Source organism: Chlorocebus sabaeus, chromosome 20, assembly GCF_047675955.1.
Source record: "Chlorocebus sabaeus isolate Y175 chromosome 20, mChlSab1.0.hap1, whole genome shotgun sequence".
Classification (NCBI taxonomy): Eukaryota; Metazoa; Chordata; class Mammalia; order Primates; family Cercopithecidae; genus Chlorocebus; species Chlorocebus sabaeus.
In genome coordinates, this window is record NC_132923.1 from 14,028,655 (window position 1) to 14,049,110 (window position 20,456).

General features: G+C 46.6%; 1 long non-coding RNA gene and 2 other non-coding genes across 3 annotated transcripts; all 3 read left to right on the top strand.

Moving 5' to 3' along the window:
* The first annotated feature begins 356 nt into the window (after positions 1-356).
* TRNAE-UUC (transfer RNA glutamic acid (anticodon UUC)) lies at positions 357-428 on the top strand. Its single transcript has one exon. It is a non-coding gene; the product is annotated as a tRNA-Glu (tRNA).
* A 5,789-nt stretch (positions 429-6,217) lies between these two features.
* Positions 6,218-6,289, top strand: TRNAH-GUG (transfer RNA histidin (anticodon GUG)). The gene has a single exon. It is a non-coding gene; the product is annotated as a tRNA-His (tRNA).
* Positions 6,290-6,315: 26 nt separating this feature from the next.
* On the top strand, positions 6,316-14,958 carry LOC140709469 (uncharacterized). The gene is made up of 3 exons (XR_012089958.1): positions 6,316-7,376; positions 10,954-11,060; positions 11,259-14,958. It is a non-coding gene; the product is annotated as an uncharacterized lncRNA (long non-coding RNA).
* Positions 14,959-20,456: the final 5,498 nt, after the last annotated feature.

Sequence of the window (20,456 nt, forward strand, 5' to 3'; positions counted from 1 at the left end):
AACCCGAAGGACTGGGCTCATAACCCGCTGAGAGCCAAGTCTGCACTTTGGTGGCAAGGAAACTGAGGCTCAGAAAGAGAGCAAGTGCTTGGCTCTGCCTCACACCGTGCTACAGCTAGGCTAGAATGGAACACCGCTCAGTTTCCTTGTGGCCTGGCCTCAATACAGCCCAAGGCAGCGGCCAGGCTGGCAGAGGTGAGAGGTGTTGAGCAGCTGCGCAGTGGCTGCTTGGGGCCCTGCAGTCCTGCAGCCTGCTTGGGTCACAGACACTTTCAGTTGGGCTCTCCTCCTCTTAGAAAGTTAATCTTTACCTTCTCTTTTTTTCTCTGACACGGAGATTGACATGTCTGTCTTCTTCCCTGGTGGTCTAGTGGCTAGGATTTGGCGCTTTCATCGCCGCGGCCCGGGTTCAATTCCCGGTCAGGGAACACGTTTTGCAACATCCCCAAATTGTGTGGGAAGATTTGATAGAGGAATCACACAGGTGATGATTAAAATGCAGAAATATGTTCCCAGCAGCAATATTTGTAACAATAAATGTTCACCACTTAGGAAAGGTTGTATGTTGCAATCTCTCCATACCCTAAAAGAATATGCAATTATTTCGAAGATGGATGTAGATAATAGCCACGATGAGGCCACCGGTGATGATGATAGTAATAATGGCTAATGCTCTTGGAGTGTTTACTATGCATCAGGGCAAGGGTTCAATGTTTTACTGCCGTGTCTTATTTAAACTTGGAACAACCCATTCAGAAACCGATTCCTATTGGGCCCATTGTACAATGCGGAAATGGAGGCACAGAAAACCTGAGTGACTTCAGAGTCACACCGCCACGGAATGAGGCTATCTGCTCACGTCTACAGCTTCATGGAGAGAAGAGTCCAAGGTTCTCTTGTTCTTCTGCTAGGGATTGTCATCTTCTCAGAGATGTGCAGCCTGAAGAATCAGTGAAGGCAGGTGTGAGGAGGAGGGAGGGAGAGGAAAGAGGTGTGTATTGGGCTTGGGATAGGCAGGTTCTGGAGCTCCAGAATTGAGCTTTTGCCTAAAATGCACCTTTTGTAAACAGCATTTGTTTTTCTAACAAACCCTTAAGGCTTCAGGCAGGATTTTCCTCATCTCACTTGAAGCAGATGGGCAACAAAGACCCCCATATATCTGGACGTGGAAGAATGAAGGTCCGAAAAGAACAGTTACAAGGTTAACTACGCCTCTGTATGGAACAGGACAAGTCTTTAGTTTTTTGCCGATGACTGCCCTGATTGCTCCACAAGGAGGCATGTAGCACCTGGAAACCTGAGGACATCTGCCTCAGACACCTGTCCATTATTAAATGCCCCCATCCCCAGGGTGCGCACCCTCACTTCTTTGTGCCATTGCACAGGTTCTAGATGCCTGAGGGCGTGATGACACAGAGGCCAGAAGTCGTGTGGTTGGGCACATTTCTGAGTTGACACCAGGCTGCGAGAGTGGGGGCAAGATGCAGGAATGCCAGATTCTCGACATTCTCCTGGCCCACACCTCCTTTTGCACTTCCCCTATCAGAAGCGGCCTCACCGCACGTGACCACCATAGCCTCCTGGTCTGAAGTCAGCCACGTCCTCATCCTTCGCTATGCTTAATTTGTCGTGCTCACCGCTTGCATTCCCTGTGCCCGAATGGGGAAACGCTCGTGAGGAGGACACGAGCCGGTTGTGTTCCCACTGCCCGGTCCCTTCTTGATGCCTCCAGATGTGGGCTCGGTGGGGCAGGACTTGCTCACCATTCAGCTACTCACCTAGAGCAAGGCTTCACACCTCGTGAGCACCCAGTGCTCGGTGAATGAAGGCGTTCCAATGCAGGTTTCTGAGCGACATCAAGAATTCTACTGGACTTCCCACTTTTAGTCCTTTGAATAATTCGGGTAATGGGAAGATAGGAAAAGCTTTTCAAACCTGGGTGTTCTTTGTAAGGTTTATTCCAAGTCTAGAGGCACCTTATGGAATGAGCTCCCCTCTCTGTAAGGGGACACCCCCTCAGCCTGTGGGACTCTGTAGGTAGAGAGGAAGGTAAACCCTGAACATTGAAGAGGAGGAGAAGAAAGTGGGTAATACTGGCGGCAGCCTGGAGTATGAGAGACAGACAGACAGACACAGGCACACAGACACAGATGGAGAGGTTGGAACGGCTGGGCTGGGTCGAGGAGGAGTCAGGAAGCAAAAGGACCTGTATGTCCAAGAGCCAGATTTAGGATGTAGAAGGCAGAGTTCAGTTTTGCTGAAGAGAGTCAACAAAAGAACCAAGGCAAAGGGAGCCAATAACTCCAAGGATCCAGGTCTGCATAAGAAGCATGGTCAGGTGCAGGATCCTGTGGCTCCAGAGATTTGTGTCCAGTGAGATGAGTTTTACAGAAAAACAAAACAAACACCGTCAAGGAAGGAATAACACAGAGGTAGTTATTAGTGTGCTAATGCACCCTTGTCTAGGAGGGAGAACAGTCTGTAGATCGTTTGCATTTAACAAAAGCAGAATGCAATTCATAAAGAGAAGAGGAACAAATGTCTAGAAAGAGCCATTCTTTCCTCTCCTATTTGATTAGCCTCTTGACAAGAAGCAGCTCAGGGTCCCTCCAGCCAGTTTTCTCTGGATTCAGTTAGGTAAATCACCAGAGAAAACAATTACAATTTTTGGAAGACTTTCTAAACATCTTGGAGGTTTAGCTGTGGAACAAGCGCCAGAGAGTATCTCTAGGCAGTCAGTGTCCACCATGTCTTTCTGCTGCGTCTCCTGCTTAGGTAAGTCAGGCGGGCACCACCCCCTCACTGGTACATCAGACTGATGTATGGAAACTTTGCTGTGCTGGCAAGAGCATGAAGGAAAAGTCTCTCTCACTGAGTTGGAAAAATGTATTGGAAGATAAATTGGCACACCTGTTGGAGTCAAACTAAGAATGTGTAAAGAGATGCCTTTGGCTCCCGGCAAAATCGAGTAACAGATGCCCGAATTACTCTCCTGCATGTAGTCTGCTCACTACTCCTCTCTGCAAACAAACGTGCCTGTAATCCCAGCAGTGTGGGAGGTCTAGATGGGTTGATCTCTTGAGCTCAGGAGTTTCAGACAAGACTGGGCAACATGACGAAACCTCATCTTTACCAAAAAAATTCAAATTATTATCCAGGCATGGTGGTGTGTGCCTGTAGTCCCAGCTACTCAGGAGGTTGCAGTGGGAAGATCGTTTGAACCTGGGAGGCAGAGATTGCAGTGAGCCAAGATTACACCACTGAAGTCCAGCTTGGGCTACAGGATGAGACCCTGTCTCATGAAAGCAAGCAAGCAAGCAAGGAAGGAAGGAAGGAAGGAAGGAAGGAAGTCAGTCAGGTGCGGTGGCTCACGACTGTAATCCCAGCAATTTGGGACCCTGAGTCAGGTGGATCACAAAGTCAGGAGGTGAAGACGATCCTGGCTAACACAGTGAAACCCCCGTCTCTACTCAAAATACAAAAAATTAGCCGGGTATCATGGCACATGCCTGTAGTCCTAGGTACTTGGGAGGCTGAAGCAGGAGAATCACTTAAACCTGGGAAGCGGAGGTTGCAGTGAGCTGATATCATGCCAAAACCACGATATCAGAGATGATAAATTCGCTGGATAGGATTAACAGCAGATTAGACACTGCAGAAGAAGTGATCAGGGCACATGGAACCATGAATAATTGAAAATATGCAAAATGAAACTCACAGACAAAAGAGATTTTTTTTTTTTTAATGAAATGATTATCAGTGAACTGTAGGGCAGACTTTAGAGGTCTAAATTATGAGTAATGGGAGTCCCTGAGAAGGAGCAGGGAAGAAAGGAAACATTTATTTTCTTTCTTTGTTATTTTTATTAGGGATGGGGTCTCAATATGTTGCCCAGGCTGGTCTTGAATTTCATTCCTCACTCAACACTTCCCGACTTGGTCTCCCAAAGGTGTGAGCCACTGTGCCCGGCCAATGTCTGAAGAAACAATAGCTGAAAACTTCTCAATCATAACAAAAATTACAAATCCAGTGACCCAAGGAGCTGAGGAAACTGAAGCGCAAGAAACATGAAGAAAACCACTCCTGGATCCATCAAAATAACATTGCTCAAATCCGGCCAGAAGAAAAAGACATTGTACACACACAGGAACAAAGATGAGGATTGCGTCAGCTTCCTTTCTGCTCCTGCCGGTCTCTACCAGGAGCAGCAATGCACGCGAGCAGAGAAGCAACATCTTGAAGGTACTGAGGGCAGGGGAAGTTAGCCTAGAATACTATGCCAGAAAAAATAAATTCCCAAAAGTGGAAGTGAAATAAGGACATTTAGAGATGTACAAAAGCTGACCGAATTCACTACCAGCCCGCCCACACTACAAGAAACGTCAAAGGAGTCCTCCAGGCAGAAGGAATCCCATACCAGATGAAAATCCATATCTACACGAGGAAATGAAGAACACCAGAAATGGGTAACTGTCCTAGGTATTCTTTTATTTTGTAAATTTCTTTTGTAAAACTTTGACCATTTAAACAAAAGCAATAACAATGGATTGTAGGGTTTATAACATGCATAAAAGCAAAGTGTATGTCAGCAATAGCGTCAAGGCCAGCAGGTGAGGTTTAATATCACTTGAAGGTTGACTGTGATCAGTTAAAAAGGTTTGCTCTAAGCCCTAAGGCAATTACTAAAATAACAAAAGAAAAAGTTATAGCTAATAAGCCAACAGACGAGAGAGAATGGAATTATATAAAAACCATGTGAACACTATGATAGAGCAATTACTCTTCCTATAGTAATTGCACCTCTATCTATAGAAATACTTACACCAGTGACTGAAAATGCCTGTACAAGAATGATTAGAGCATTATATGTAATAGTAAAATCACAGAACCAATTTAACTTCTAAAGTGTATGGAAAGGGCTAAATAAATGACAGTGAGAGAGAGGGAGAGAGAGAGAAAGCGAGCGCGAGCGCCAGGCGCAGTGGTTCACGCCTGTAATTCCAGCACTTTGGGAGGCTGAGGCGGGCGAATCACGAGGTCAGGAGATGGAGACCACCCTGGCCAACATGGTGAAACCCGTCTCTACTTAAAATAGAAAAATTAGCTGGGCATGGTGGCTCGTGCCTATAAGCCCAGCTACTTCGGAGGCTGAGGCAGGAGAATTGCTTGACCAAGAGAGTCAGAGCCGACATCTGGCAACTGCACTCCAGCCTGGAAACAGAGCGAGACTCCGTCGAGAGAGAGAGAGAGAGAGAGAGAGAGAGAGAGAGATCCCAGAATCCTAGCGGACCTTGATTTACGTCCTCATGTCGTACTCGAGACACGGAGGAGAGGAGGGTAAAGTTGGTCTCGCTCTGCCTTTCCATGAGATCATGTGCTGGATAGAAGAAAGTTGTCAGCGGTTTAAGCATTTTTAAAATTCAGGAAACGTTCCACAGAACAGGCTTGAACCACCCACCTCCAGACTTGGAAGCAAGTGCACCACCCGACTGCGACACAGGAACAGTTGGCTGTCGCTCTGGTATCACCACGCAGAGCAAGCGCCCATCCAATGTCAGGTGGAACCATCGCCTTTTGTAGTACAATTGTGCAGGCTCCAAAGCCTCGGAAAACCGGAGAGGCGCATCTTGCCGGCTACGGCTGAAACCCGTACATTGGGTGATTCTGAAACTGGAAGGGCAGCGGAATGGCTTTCGCCCCGCCCTGCCCCTCGCAGGCTTCAGACCCGGCATCCCAGCAAACGCCCGGCTCGGCGACTCCCTGGGCCTGAGCGCGTCGGTCCCAAGGGAAGCAAGCAGAACGCCCCGTGGGCTCTAGTGATGGCTCTTCCCGTTCTTGGCTCCGCCTTCACCTGACTCTCTAGGCTGCTTGCGCTCCCCTCTCTCACCTCGGCTTCCGTCGGTGGGGCGGGAGAGAGGAAGGGTGAAAAGTAGAAATACGGAGAGGCGGGAGAGAAGCAGAGGAGGTGCGGACGAGGACAGAGAGACCCCCCGAAAGAGGCTGGTGCAGGGAGGCCCAGGCTGGAGTGGAAGAGATGAGAATTGTTCTCATCACGTATGAGGATTGGGAGGAAGGGAGGGAAAAGCAGAGCGGCAAGAAAGAAAGAAAAGCGCCAGCCCCCTGTGGCTGTCTGGGAAGAAATCCGCCTAATAATCAAAATCTATTGATGTCAAAGATACTAGAGCAAGATCAGACATCACCACTTGGCCTGTGGCTCGCCGTGATCGTATAGTGGTTAGTACTCTGCGTTGTGGCCGCAGCAACCTCGGTTCGAATCCGAGTCACGGCAGCGTCGTTTGGCCAGGTAGTCAGCTGTGCCCTTTTGCTGGAAGCCCTGGATGTGCTCTGTCCTGTTTCTGAGACTCACGCAGCAAATAACACCCTCAGCCCTGTTGGTGGCTTACAAGGAGGCAATGGTGTTCTCAGAACCGTTTTTCCGGTTACTGGGAGCAGGTCAGGGAAGGAAAAGAGACCTCACCTCACAGCTTCATCAACCTGGGGAGGAGTCCAAGGGAAACCCTGGACTTGCACCGTCCTGTCTCTGAGCCTCACAGAGCAAATAACCCAGTCAGCCTTGTTGGTCGTGGCTTACATGAAGGTAATGATGTGATCAGAACCTGTTTTCCAGTCACTGGGGCTGTTACACATGAAACGACAACAAGCTTTTAATGACTTTAAACTCGAAACTGTTTGTTGTGGCCTACAGTGGCTTGTCTCCGAGCCTGTGGCCAAGTTTGTATGCCAACAGGAAAGTGTGGGGAAAGACAATCTCATGCCAGGAGTCTTTCCACCTCCACTCTGCCTGGTGGAAATGGGCCTTGGGCCTGGAGCACTTCCTTTCCAAGAGACAAGGAGTCTTCACAGCCTGTGCTGGACTCACCTCCTTGTGTGGGAGTATCTTTCCCAGATCAGACTTAGTGTGTACCCCTTTGTTCCACTTAAACATGTGCATCAACTGGCACCTGGTCAGCTGTTGTATCTGCTCCCACCCCCCCGCCCCCTGCTGAGGGAAGGGGGCAGGACCCTTTCTTCTGCTTCTCAAGAGGCTGTGTGTGCAGGTCAAATGGAGGGACCTGCTGGCCATGGGGAATCAACGCCCACTACTGAAGCGGAGCCCATACCCCCCTCTGTCTCCTCTCTGTGTGAATAATGTGTTGTTTTTCCGTCAAGTGCTTGATTACATTGTATTTTCCTTGGTGACTCTGATGCCAAAAGACTGTGACCAGAAGTGTTCCAACTTCTACTCCTGCTGATAAGAAACACATTCCACTTGCTGGACAAGATGAACAAAGATTCTTCTTGCATGAGTCTTTTTGTGGACACGTGCGTTCATTTCCCTTGAGGAATACCAAGTACTGGAATTGTTGGGTCATAGGGTAGGTGTAATGTTTACTTTATTAGAAATGACCAAATGGTTTCTTCCAGAATGGTTTCTCACCAGTAAGGAGAGTTCCACTGGCTGCACACCCTTGACAGCATGTGGTGTTTACTGTCTTTTAAATACACCTGTTCTGGTGGATGTAAAACGGTACCACATCGTGGCTTCAGTTTGTGTTTCCTTTAATGAGTAATGCTGTTGAGCAAATTTACTAATGCCTTTCACCATTTAGCAATCCTTCTTTGCAAAGAGAGGCTATCGAAGCAATTTCCCTAATTCAATTGGGTTGGCTTTTTATTACTAATTTCTAAAAAGTACTCTCTACATTCAAGATTTGAGGTTTTTTTGTTTTGTTTTGTTTTGTTTTTCAGGTAAACAGTGCAATTATCTTCTCCCAGTCTCTGGCTCACCTTCTTACTTTCTCATGGTGATTCTTGATGAGCAGAGGTTGATAACTTTGGTGAAATTCTACTTTGCTTTATTTTTTCCTGTTGTCTGTTAAGGCAGAAATGTATTCTGCTACATTCTCTTCCAATAACTTTCTGGTTTCGTTTTAATTTCTAAATCTATGGCATATCAAATTCATCTCCTGACCACAGCAAGCTTAGCATCTGCTAATGTCCTGATCACCAGAAAACTTCTTAATATTGTAAATACACTATTTCCTTTGCCCCATTGAATGGCTTGTATTGAAAACCAGTGACCAGTCGTGGTGGCTCATGAGACTGAGGCCAGTGGATCTCTTGAGTCCAGGAGTTGAAGACCAGTCTGGGCAACATGGCAAAACCTCATGAGTACTTAAATGCACCTGTAGTATGAGCTACTTAGGAGGCTGAGGCAGGAGGATCACTTTAGTGTGGGAAACAGAGCTTGCAGTGAGGTGAGATCTGGCCACTGCACTCCAGCCTGGATGACAGAGTGAGATCCTTTCTCAGAAAACAAAAAGAAATTAACAAACAAATGAAAAACCTATGAACCTTATAGCTGTGGGTCAGTTTCAGGTCTCCCAAGTCAGTCTGTTGAAGTATTTGTGTCTCCCAATGCCGCTTGCACACTGCCTTGTTTATAACAGCTTAGAGTGAGTCTGAATGTCAGGTTGTGCAAGTCCTCTGGTTTTGTTCTTTTTCACACAGCATAATAAGCTTTGAAATAGGTCATAACTCATGTAACCATCACATAGATCAAGATATGCTGTCACTTCGTCCCTTTCATTTCAGTGTGGGATGCAAGTCTTCGCTCATCTATGCTGATTGCCCCCTTGGGGCCAAGGATCCTTGTTACCAGAAGTCAGGGACCCGAAACAGAGGGACTGGCTGGAGCTGCAGCAGAGGAACATAAGTTGTAAAGATTTTATCTTAATATGGACATTTATCAGTTCTCAAATAATACTTTTATAATTTCTTGTGCCTGTCTTTACTTTAATCTCTTAATCCTGTTATCTTCATAAGCTTAGGATGTGCATCACCTCAGGACCACTGTGATAACTGTGTTAATTGTACAAATTGATTGTAAGACGTGTGTGTTTGAACACTATGAAATCAATGCATCTTGAAAAAGAACAGAATAATAGTGATTTTTGTGGAACAAGGGAAGACAACCATAAGGTCTGACTGCCTGTGGGATCGGGCAAAAAGAGCCATATTTTCCTTCTTGCAGTGGGCCTATAAACGGACATGCAAGTAGGCAACTTATTGCTAAATTCTTTTCCTAACAAGGAGTATTAACATTAATACCCTGGGAAAAAGATGCGTCCCTGGGGGGAGGTCTTTGAATGGCCACTCTGGGAATGTCTGTCTTGTGCAGTTGAGATAAGGACTGAGATAAGCCCTGGTCTCCTGCAGAACCCTCACGCTTACCAGGGTTGGGGAAACTCAGCCCTGGTAAATTTGTGGTCAGACTGATTCTCTGCTCTGGAACCCTTTTTTCTGTTGTTTAAGATGTTTATCAAGACAATACATGCACCACTGAACATAGACCCTTATCAGTGGTTCTGCTTTTGCCCTTTGCCCTGTGATCTTTGTTGGACCCTTATCAGTGCTGCTGCTTTTGCCCTTTGCCTGTTCCCTCAGAAGCATGTGAACTTTGTTACACCCTTATCAGTGGTTCTGCTCTTTGCCCTTTGAAGCATGTGATCTTTGTAGCTACTCTCCATTCTTATACCCCTTCCCCTTTTGAAACCCTTGATAAAAACTTGCTGGTCTGAGACTCAGGCAGGGATCACGGTCCTACCAATATGTGATGTCACTCCTGGTGGCCCAGCTGTAAAATTCCTCTCTTCGTACTGTCTCTCTTTATTTCTCAGTCAGCTGACACTTATGGAAAATAGAAAGAACCTACATTGAAATATTGGGGGTGGGTTCTCCCAATAGATCTTCTCTTCTACCCTCTGGAGAGAATAAATCTTCAGTTGCCTGCAGGGAGGATGAACACGCAAAAAGTCCACAACACTCAGCACAGAGTCCAGATTTTAGTGATGGGGTTGGTTGGGAGGAAGCTCACGTTTCAGGCCTTTCAAAATCTTAGAAAAAGTTTTCTTTATTTTGAAGCTTTGGGTCAGTTTTAATTTCTTCTTCTTCTAGAAAGATCACAGGAGACCTTAATGTTTGTGTTCCCCCAAAATGCCTTGGTTGAAACCGTGACCTTCCCCCGCTCACTCCAGGAAATGTGTTAAAATTAGTATGAGGGGCCTTTGGGAGATAATTAGATACAGAGGGTGGAGTCCTCCTAAGTTGGATTAGTGCCCCTATAAAAGGGACACTAGAGAGCTCTCTCCCCCTCTTTCAGCCACCTGAAGATACAGTGGGAAGATAGCAGTCTACGACCAGAAAGAGGTTCCTCACCATAACCCTACGATGCTGGCACCTTGATCTTAGACTTCCAAACTCCATAACTGTGAGAAATGTCTGTTGTGGATGAGCCACCTAATTTCTGGTACATTGTTATAGAAGCTCAAACTAAGACAGAGAAGGAGTCCCATGGATGGTGTCTAATTTTTGATGCTGGTCATTGCATTCTTTGAGTGGGATATTGCAAATTAGAAAGTGAGGGAGAGCTGACCTTTCCTGCATATGAAAGAAGAGAGTGGAGGGGCAGCGAGACAGAATGGGGAAGAACAAGCTGGAACCAGAAAACTGATTTCAGGGTCTGGCACTTGAATGTCTGATTTGGAGAAAGAGAAGACACTGGTAGGTGTATCCAGAGAAGAAGACCTTCAGTGGAAACAGCAGATATTTAAAAGCCATTCGATTACGTCTTTCACTTGTTTGTATGTAGTCCTTCTTTTCCCATCTTTGTAAGTCTGGCACAGGTGAACTGGATGTGTTTGTCCAATGTGTTTTTGGAATGCACGTGTGAATAAACATGACTGTGTTATACTTCAAATATTCATCCCAGAGACTCCTAGAATTCCCTTAGGTTCTGCCAGCTGTGCATTGAAAGCACAACCGGCCCATCGTGGGGATTAATTTTCATTGCACATTTCTAGGAAGAGGGAGGAGGAGGAGGGGGAATGTGACAGTCTCAGCAACAGTTGCTATACTCTTACTGAAATGGTTTTCCTATGTGCTTCTCAACAGATCGGCCCTTTCTTCAAATAAGAGCAGATGGAACAACAAAAGCTGTTTAGTCGTACCCTTGAAATCCCTTGAAATCCTGGATAGGGAAGCTCCAGTACCACCAACTGGTAAGACTGGGGATGCCTACTAGCTGGTACTGGCCATTGTCGTTGGCTTTGTCCACTTTGACAAACTGAAGATAGGGACTCGACTCACCACGCCAGCCTCCAGAGGAGGTTATGTCGACTTCATGTTAATTGTAGATCCTGAAACCTCACAGGATTTTTCTTCTCTTCCCTTTGATCTCTCTTCCTCTTACTCAACAGGACAGAACTCGCCGCCTTTCTTTCCTGTCAGAAAGAGATCCCTTCCGGACAGGACCAAAGTGAGTAGCTGGTTTCCCCTACGTGTCCTGCCAGGCCTGGGTGTCTGGGGACACTGGAGGGCCCCTCCCTCACCCCGCAGTAGCCATTCCACGGTGGAGAATCTCGCCTATAGATCAATGCCCACGCACTTGGCCGACGGGAAATCACGAATTGGCGCCCAATTGGATCTTGGATCTGAGGAAAAAACTCTAGCCTCAGAGGGAACTCTGACTGTTTCTCCACGCGCTGCCGCTTCGCAAAGGCACATCTCTAGGTCAGTGGTCAGGTGCCGCCGGGACGCTGCAACTCGCTCCAGGACTCGGGACTCGTGGCCTTGGCGGGCCTCACGGAGTGCTGGGTGCGTCGCCTGCGGGCTTCTCTTTTGGAGAAAGGAGGGAGGGAAAGGCCTTGTGAGACGACTCCAGGAGCGACCAACGACCCCCACAAGTCCCAAGTCCTCCCAGCGCACAGGGAAACAATCACTAATATGGCAAGAAGTTTGAGAAAGTCCCTTCCGTGCCCCCCTGCTGGTCTAGTGGTTAGGATTCAGCTCTTCCACCACCGCACCCCCGGTGCGATTACTGGTCAGGGAATTGTTTTGCACTGACCGCCTACCCACAGGAATCTTTCTTGACTCCGCTGTTAGTCAGCTTGCTCCAAGGCCCAGAGGCAGAACAGTCTGGCTGCGAGGTGCAAACCCTGGTGAAGGAGGGCAAGTCCTGGTGGACGGCCTCTCATGACACACCGCTCTTATTTATCTCCGTGTCAGTCATCCGCAGAAGGGGCTTCAGAGAGCGTCTCCCTAGGGTGTACACCGCCGTGCAGGGATGCCAGCCCTCGTGGAGCTGCACCCAAGAAGCCCACCGTCTTTGCTGCCTCCGCCGTCCTGGAGGTGCCGATTGGGCTGAGCTGCAAATAACTAAGAGAGAGGCTAAGCCAAGCTGTGGCGTTTGTGCGTGCCACACATTGTCAGCTGACACAAGCGGTCAGCTGAGCCTCCTCACCTCCGTTAGTAGTTGTGCTTCTTAGGCCTTAGGAAGAGGCGACCGGAGGCGATGTCCGCGAGGTTGGGAGGGGGGTGAGCGGCGGGTGAGGTCCTCCAGGACCGCCAGTTTGTTGATTTAGCTGTAGAGGGGAGCGATGTTCCAACAAAGACAGCAGGTGGAGTCGACACAAATGGAAAAGTGTGGCCGGTGCCCTAAGCAGAAGGCAGGTGTAAAAATCACTACGACATCAAAGCGATGGTACCACAGTCAAATCCTGCAGTGTCTGTCACACTCCACCAAGCAACTGCGCACGCTCCCCCTTTTCCATTCAGTACTCCCAAGAAGGGTTGGGACGAACCCCGTGTTCACTGTAAGCTCAGGGGAGAGCGGGAGCCAGGGAGGTGAAGTGCACAGACTCAGCAGAGGCTGCCGGCAGAACCGCGGGGGTGAGAGGGCGCGGTGGCTGCCGGGCGGGAGCCGACTGCTGAAAGGAGGCCTGGGTTGTCGTGTGGGTGACTGCCGGTGGAATCTTTGGCAGAGAGTGGTTTGGAAGAATGGTGATGGGCAAGCAGAGGGGAAGGTGGTGACTCTGAGCGTCCGGCTAGGGGAGAGGAGGCTGCGTTGTCTCTCCTCTCCCCTTACCTGGTGGGGGACAGACCATAATCAGGAAGGGGGTTCTCCCTGAACAAGGCTAGTCCACCGCACTCCGGCTGCGCTGACCCCTGCGATTTCCCCACACGCCGAGCCCTAGTCTGCGGTGGTGTTCATGCTCCCCGGGGGCTGGGTTCACACTCGCTTCTGACATGTCTTGGCTCACCGCCAATGCGGATGTCGCAGCCAGAGACCCTTCGCTGCCCTCCTAGGGATATTGAGGGCCGTCCTTGTTGTTCTCACTGAAGCTCATGAACAGACAGATGTGAGCTCTCTGTGTTTTACACCCTGAATTTGGCTATTGGCAAAAAAAAAGGCCTGACCCAGAGCTTGGGTCTCCTGCAGGCCTGCACACGACTTCCTGACTCGGGCCTCCCAGCGCGGCTCTTGGCTTGCGAGCAGGCAGCCTCCACCCAGTGTGGAACCGCTGCAGCCCCAGGTCCCTGCTGCTGGCGGTCAGATCCTTGCAGGAAAAGGGACACAAAGCGTCCGCGGTGGGAAAGCGTGGGAGACGTGTCTTTCCCACCGGGTAAGAAGGTCTCCCTACAGTCTTTGGAGACAAGATGGAGGGAGGCACCCCTTCCAGGAATAAGGCGGCTGCTCCTGAGGCCTGGCTCCGCACGGAGGCTCCTGGGTCCCGCGCTCCCTCTCCCTACCGCTGTGGCCAAGAGCTGCTTCACACATCTCAGCCGGCTTCCTCTTCTGCCTCTGCCTCCTCTTCCTCCCCAGTCTTCCTTGGGACAGCAAGGCCCCCAGCCCATGGGAAAGACCTAGCCTCCTCTCCAGCACTTGTAGAGAGAGTCGGATGCACCTCTCTTAACCCCAGGAGGACAGAGACCCTGAGGCAGGAGGGGACCCCTTCCCTTGCCAGGAGAGGGTAAGGAAGTGAGTCAAGGACATAATTTTCTTCAGCAAACAGTATAAGGGGAAATCTGGGGACGCTAAGAGTTTTTAAAACCTTTGCGCCGTCACGGAAGTAATATATGATTTTCCGTTCCACAAATCAGCACTCCTACTCCTCCCTCCTTCCCCACCCCCAATCCTGATTCCTGTTTACAAAGAATGCTCAAAAACACAGAATTATGTATAACAGTTCCCAATTTACTCAGGAAATTCTGAGATTACAAAGAGACTTTACAAAATAAACAAGTGAAGAGAAGAACCTTGGTGGGTCCAACATAGTATGACCATGGATTTATACTCAAAGTATAGAAAGACAACCTCAGAATAAGCAAACTTTTGGAATTGAATAAGTCAAGTTTATCTTTAGAACGCAGAGAAAAACAACTCTCCAAATGTTGATCTTCTGTTTTAAACTACTGTTGGACTGCGGAGCGGGAGAGCGAGGGAATCCGCCAAAGATTTTTGGATGAGAATTAACCACCCCTTGTCTACCATAGTCACACCCCAGTGTTCCTCAGATCGGAATCTTTTGGAAGGAGCATCCCAGAGGTATAAAGTAAAACCAGAAAAAAAGCAAAACGCACCAATTCTGTAGTTTGTTTTCTCTCATTAAAAATACAAATATCAGGCTAACACCTGTTGACACACAATATCAGGAACACAGAATCCCTCACGGACCCAGGGAAGGCGCTGATGACAAGGTGGTTGATGAGTTTAAGTAAGTAGGTGTTTGGGCACACCTCTGCGTGGGACTGTCTCCGCCGCGCCCTTCATCTCTACATGGATACCCCTCCACAGGCTTCCCTTTTCCTTGGTTTGCATAGGAAGTTCACCCAGGCCTTTGTCTCTGGTCCCAGATCTGGCGAAAATTTCTGGAAATTTCATTTCCTCACTGATGAGGTAATCTTCTTGCCAACTCCTGCCTTGGTGCTTTCCAAACCTTTTCTTCCCAACCTTGAGACAAACTGGCTTTTCAAGGACCCAGGAGCTGGAGATTTAGGGATGTGTCCAGGTTACTCCAGATATGCGGGATGAGCGAGCTTCTCTTCATCTACACCTCTTTTGAGTCATTTAAAAAAGCCAAGTATCTTGTTTCTAAACTCATGTTTTTAAGAAAACTACAAAAGTGGGAGTGAGTGAAAGTTCACTCCAATATTTCTTTTCTTAACCACACTCTCTTTGGCCACTCCAGGAGGCTGTGTCGAGTGGCACAGTCATCCCAGAGACCCAGAGCTTTTCTCCTCAGATGCGTCTTTGGAGTATCTAGTAAAGTCTAAGAATCAAAATGACTGTCATCCAAACTTTTGTGCCTTACAGAGATCTACACAAGAGAGAAAGTGAAAATTTCACTCCAAAATTTATTCCCTTGGCACACAGTGGAAGGTTTAGGGCAGGCCTTTGATTCAAGTGCCTGTTGCTTTGTTAGCTCTGTTTTCCAAGACATCTGTGTAAGCCTATTACAGAACTTTCCCACCTCCACCCTCCCTGTCCCCTCATGCTTGCCTATAGCACTAGAGATTCTCTTTTTAAAAAAACAAAACAAAACAAACAAACAAAAATGAGAGGTTATACCACATGGAACATTGCTGGTTCAGTAATAGAATTGTCAACTCCCACGCTGGAGACCAGGGTTCACCTCATAGGGTGAATGCATCTCATGTCTGAATCTCCTCTTGCTCCCTTCTTTCTTTCCTCCCTCCCAAGCTTACATATCTTTGTTACTGGCTGGTGTTGTGAAGTCCCAGGTTCTTGGTGTCTGGAACAAAGAATCGGACGTGACACGCACACACATAGCAAAGCAGCAAGAGACTTATTGAGCACAGTAACAGTCTCAGAGAGGGGAGAATGGGATAACTTCTGCAAAATGAGATCAGCGTCAGTTTGGTGAACTTTGGGCTTTGGGTATTTTATATGTTTTTTGTTTGTTTGTTTGTTTTGTTTTGTTTTTCTCCTCTTCCTGGAGCTGCCTAATCTCTACCCAACATATGCCTTCTGATTGATAGGTGGGTTGCTTAGTTGTTTGGCCCCTGTGTGCTTCCGGGTCACCTCCATCCCATAATTTTAAGTACACCCGTGATATGTGGTCCATATGCATTAGCTTTAATGAGCTGATTATCATATGGAGTCATTTTAAGGCTACTTTTTCTCTCATACCCATGCCTATCTCTGAGGAGCTGCCCCCTACTGGTTTGCTCTGGATCCTGCCAGCCATAAGCTTTTACTCACTACTCCATCTCACTTTGTTTTCACTGCTCAACTTCAGCTTATCTTGCTTCTTGCTCACTCATCTCTTTTTTATTTTATACTTTAAGTTCTAGGGTACATGTGCACGACGTGCAGGCTTGTTACATATGTATACATGTGCCATGCTGATGTGTGGCACCCATTAACTCGTCATTTACATTAGGTATATCTCCTAATGCTATCCCTCCCCCCTCCTCCCACCCCACGACAGGCCCCAGTGTGTGATGTTCCCCTTCCTGTGTCCAAGTGTTCTCATTGTTCAATTCCCACCTATGAATGAGAACATGCAGTGTTTGTTTTTTTGTCCTTGCGATAGTTTGCTGAGAATGATGGTTTCCAGCTTCATCCATGTCGCTACAAAGGACATGAACTCATCCTTTTTTATGGCTGCATAGTATTCCATGGTGTATATGTGCCACATTTTCTTAATCCAGTCTATTATTGATGGACATTTGGGTTGGTTCCAAGTCTTTGCTATTGTGAATAGTGCCACAATATACATACATGTGCATGTGTCTTTATAGCAGCATGATTTATAATCCTTTGGGTATATACCCAGTAATGGGATGGCTGGGTCAAATGGTATTTCTAGTTCTAGATCCTTGAGGAATTGTCACACTGTCTTCCACAATGGTTGAACTAGTTTACAGTCCCACCAACAGTGTAAAAGTGTTCCTATTTCTCCACATCCTCTCCAGCACCTGTTGTTTCCTGACTTTTTAATGATTGCCATTCTAACTGGTGTGAGATGGTATCTCATTGTGGTTTTGATTTGCATTTCTCTGATGGCCAGTGATGATGAGGATTTTTTCTTGTTTCTGTTGGCTGCATAAATGTCTTCTTTTGAGAAGTGTCTGTTTATATCCTTCGCCAACTTTTTGATGGGGTTGTTTGTTTTTTTCTTGTAAATTTGTTTGAGTTCTTTGCAGGTTCTGGATATTAGCCCTTTGTCAGATGAGAAGATTGCAAAAATTTTCTCCCATTGTGTAGGTTGCCTGTTTACTCTGATGGTAGTTTCTTTTGCTGTGCAGAAGTTCTTTAGTTTAATTAGATCCCATTTGTCAATTTTGGTTTTTGTTGCCATTGCTTTTGGTGTTTTAGACATGAAGTCCTTGCCCATGCCTATGTCCTGAATGGTATTCCCTAGGTTTTCTTCTAGGCTCATCCACCTCTTTATCCTGCTTCTGCTCCTACTCAGTTCACCCTTTATCCAACTTCCACTTCCCTCTGCTGTTCTCCTGCCTCACCTTGACTCCTTGTTGCTTTGCCTGTTGCACGCTGAATTTACTGCAAATAAAACTCTCTCTGAGGAGGATACTTCTGCGCACTGCACCCTGCATCCTCCATCTTGTACTCCACCTGTGGAGTTCCGCAGTATGAGCAGTAGAGTAGTAGGAGCTGGAGCAGAGGTGGTGTTGGGTGAAACTCACACAGTGAAATTTCCCTTCTGCAAATGTTCAAGCACTTGTGAGAGGTTAGAATTAACTCTTTCTTTGGAATGAGCTATTTCAGTGATATGTTAAAGTGTAAACTCTTTCACCAAATAAATTGATGTGCTCAGGGTGAGGAAAGAAAGGGGTAAATCAAGATTAGTGATGCAGGGTCAGTGCTAATGACACCAGCTTCTTTCCTCAGGCCTATTCATTTGAGATACATCTCAGGCACTTAAGCACAGCAATGCTAAGTTAGTGCCAATTATATATATACACATACATAAATATATAAAAAGCATATAATATAAATATTACATATGTAAATATAAATAGTAGCAATAAAATCAACACCAAGCTTGTTTTAAATCATTCACTCAAAATACATTGAACAGCTACTGTGCAGTGTTGGGACTGCTTGGAAACCTAAGATAAAATTAGGCCCGGCGCGGTGGCTCAAGCCTGTAATCCCAGCACTTTGGGAGGCCGAGGTGGGAGGATCACGAGGTCAGGAGATCGAGACCATCCTGACTAACACGGTGAAATCCCGTCTCTACTAAAAAAATACAAAAAACTAGCCAGGCAAGGTGGCGGCGCCTGTAGTCCCAGCTACTCCGGAGGCTGAGGCAGGAGAATGGCGTAAACCCGGGAGGCAGAGCTTGCAGCGAGCTGAGATCCGGCCACTGCACTCCAGCCCAAGTGACAGAGCAAGACTCCGTCTCAAAAAAAAAACAAAAAAACAAAAAAAAAAACAAAAACAGAAACCTAAGACAAAATTATTGGGCGTGATAGTGTGTGCCTGTAGTCCCAGCTACTCAAAACGCTTAGGCAGGAGGATGACTTGAATTCAAGAGTCCAAGTGCAGCCTGGGCAACATACTGAGATGCAGTCTTGTCTTTTCTTTTCTTTTCTTTTCTTTTTTTCTGAAATGAAGTCTGACTCTCTGGCCCAGGCTGGACTACAGTGGCACAATTTTGGCTTACTGCAACCTCCACCTCACAGATTCAAGCGATTCTCTTGCCTTGACCTTCCAAGTAACTGGGGTTACAGGTGCATTCCACCACGCCTGGCTAATTTCATACTTTTAGTAGAGAAGGGTTTCACCATGTTGGCCAGACTGGTCTCGAACTCCTGACCTCAAGTGATCCACCCACCTTGGCCTCCAGAAGTGCTGGTATTACAGACATGAGCCACCATACCTGGCCGAGACTCAGTCTTTAAAATAATGAAATAAAATAAAAACATAAACCTCAAACAAACAAAAAGACAAACTATGATTTCAATCATTGTGAAGCTCTTGATCTAGTAGATGAGATATATATACACACACCAAAAATATCATAATTTCGGAGAAGTGCTATGGGGTCTAATGTTTAACAGCTTCTGGCATTTGACTGATGGTGTTTAAAGCTCTTCCACCATTTGCCAGGGGTATAAATTGAGGCAAGTTATGTGGTATTTACTACATTTTGGCTTCTTCATATGCAAAGGGGTTATGACAATAATACCTACCCCATGAGGACGGTATGAGGACTAAACAAAATCGTGTATGTATAGCCTGGGCCAATACCCATCGACATTTAGTACTCAATTAGGTGTTAGCTAGTAGATTTTAAATGTGTGTTTATTCTTATAGTTTTTAAGGTAAAATTTACATTCATTGAAATGTTAACTGTACTTTTTTGACAAATGAATACACTTACATAACTCATATCCCTATCAAGACTGAGACCACTTTTACCAACCAGAAATTTCTCTCATGTGCCTTCCCAGTCAATCCCCTGCCAGCTGGAACCAGTTATGATTTTTTTCATCACAGATTAATTTTCCCCTTTCTAGAATTTCAAATAAATGGGAAGGCACGCACTCCTTTGTGTCATTTATCTTCACAGACTTTAAAATAAAAAAGTTACAATTTCAAACCTTTTGGGCATTTAGTAAAAATCTCCTTCCCACCAGTAGCCACCAGTCACCAGTCTTCATTTCTCTCTCTCTCTCTCTCTCTCTCTCTCTTTTTCTTGAGACAGGATCTTACTCTATCGTGCAGGCTGGAGTGCAGTGACATAATCATGGCTGACTGCAGCCTCAGTCTTCTGGGCTCAAGCAATCCTCCCACCTTAGCCTCCCAAATAGCTGGAACTACAGGTGCCTGCCACCACGCCTGGCTAATTTTGCTTATATTTTGTGTAGAGACAAGGTCTCACCAAGTTGCCCAGGCTAGTCTCAAACTCCTGAGCTCAAATGATCTGCGGGCCTTGGCCTCCCAAAGTGCTTGGATTACAGGCATGAGCCCCTGTGCCTGGCTCGGTCTTCCTCTCTTGAAGCAACCAATGTTATCAGTTTTATGTGGACCATCCCATGGCTTATCATTATTAATTCACGTGTTTATACAAGGCTCTTTGAGAACTCAGTTTAAAAGGTTACCCAAAGCATCCTGTGACAACCTAGTCTAAAATGATATAAAATCAGTTTTAATATAATTGAAGTTTCTACATTCTGACTCCAAATGTCAGATTGTGACATTTTACCTTTCTCTGACTTTATGCCAAATTTACTTCAACTTCTACCATCTGTCATTCTCATTTATGAACAAATATATATTTAACAAATGTGGAAATACAAACCATGAGCCAAAGAAAACCAAATCCGGGGCTTAGGTAGCTGATAGTAAAAAATTCCCCAGAATAACCACCCAGTTGTAGTTTCAGGCAATGTGATGGGAGTAAGGGACCATTGTAGGGAGGTCAGAAGTGCTTTACAGAGGTGAAGACTACAGCTGTTCTCATAAGGATAGGGGTTAAAAGAACCTTCCAGGCACAGAGTAAAGCATGAGCAAAAGCCTGTGGAGGCCAGGAAGCTGGTAAATAGGGACTAAAATAGGCCAGTTTGGCTGGAGGAGAGAGAACAGAATGGAATTGGTCTGAGTAGTGAGAAGAGATGGAGAA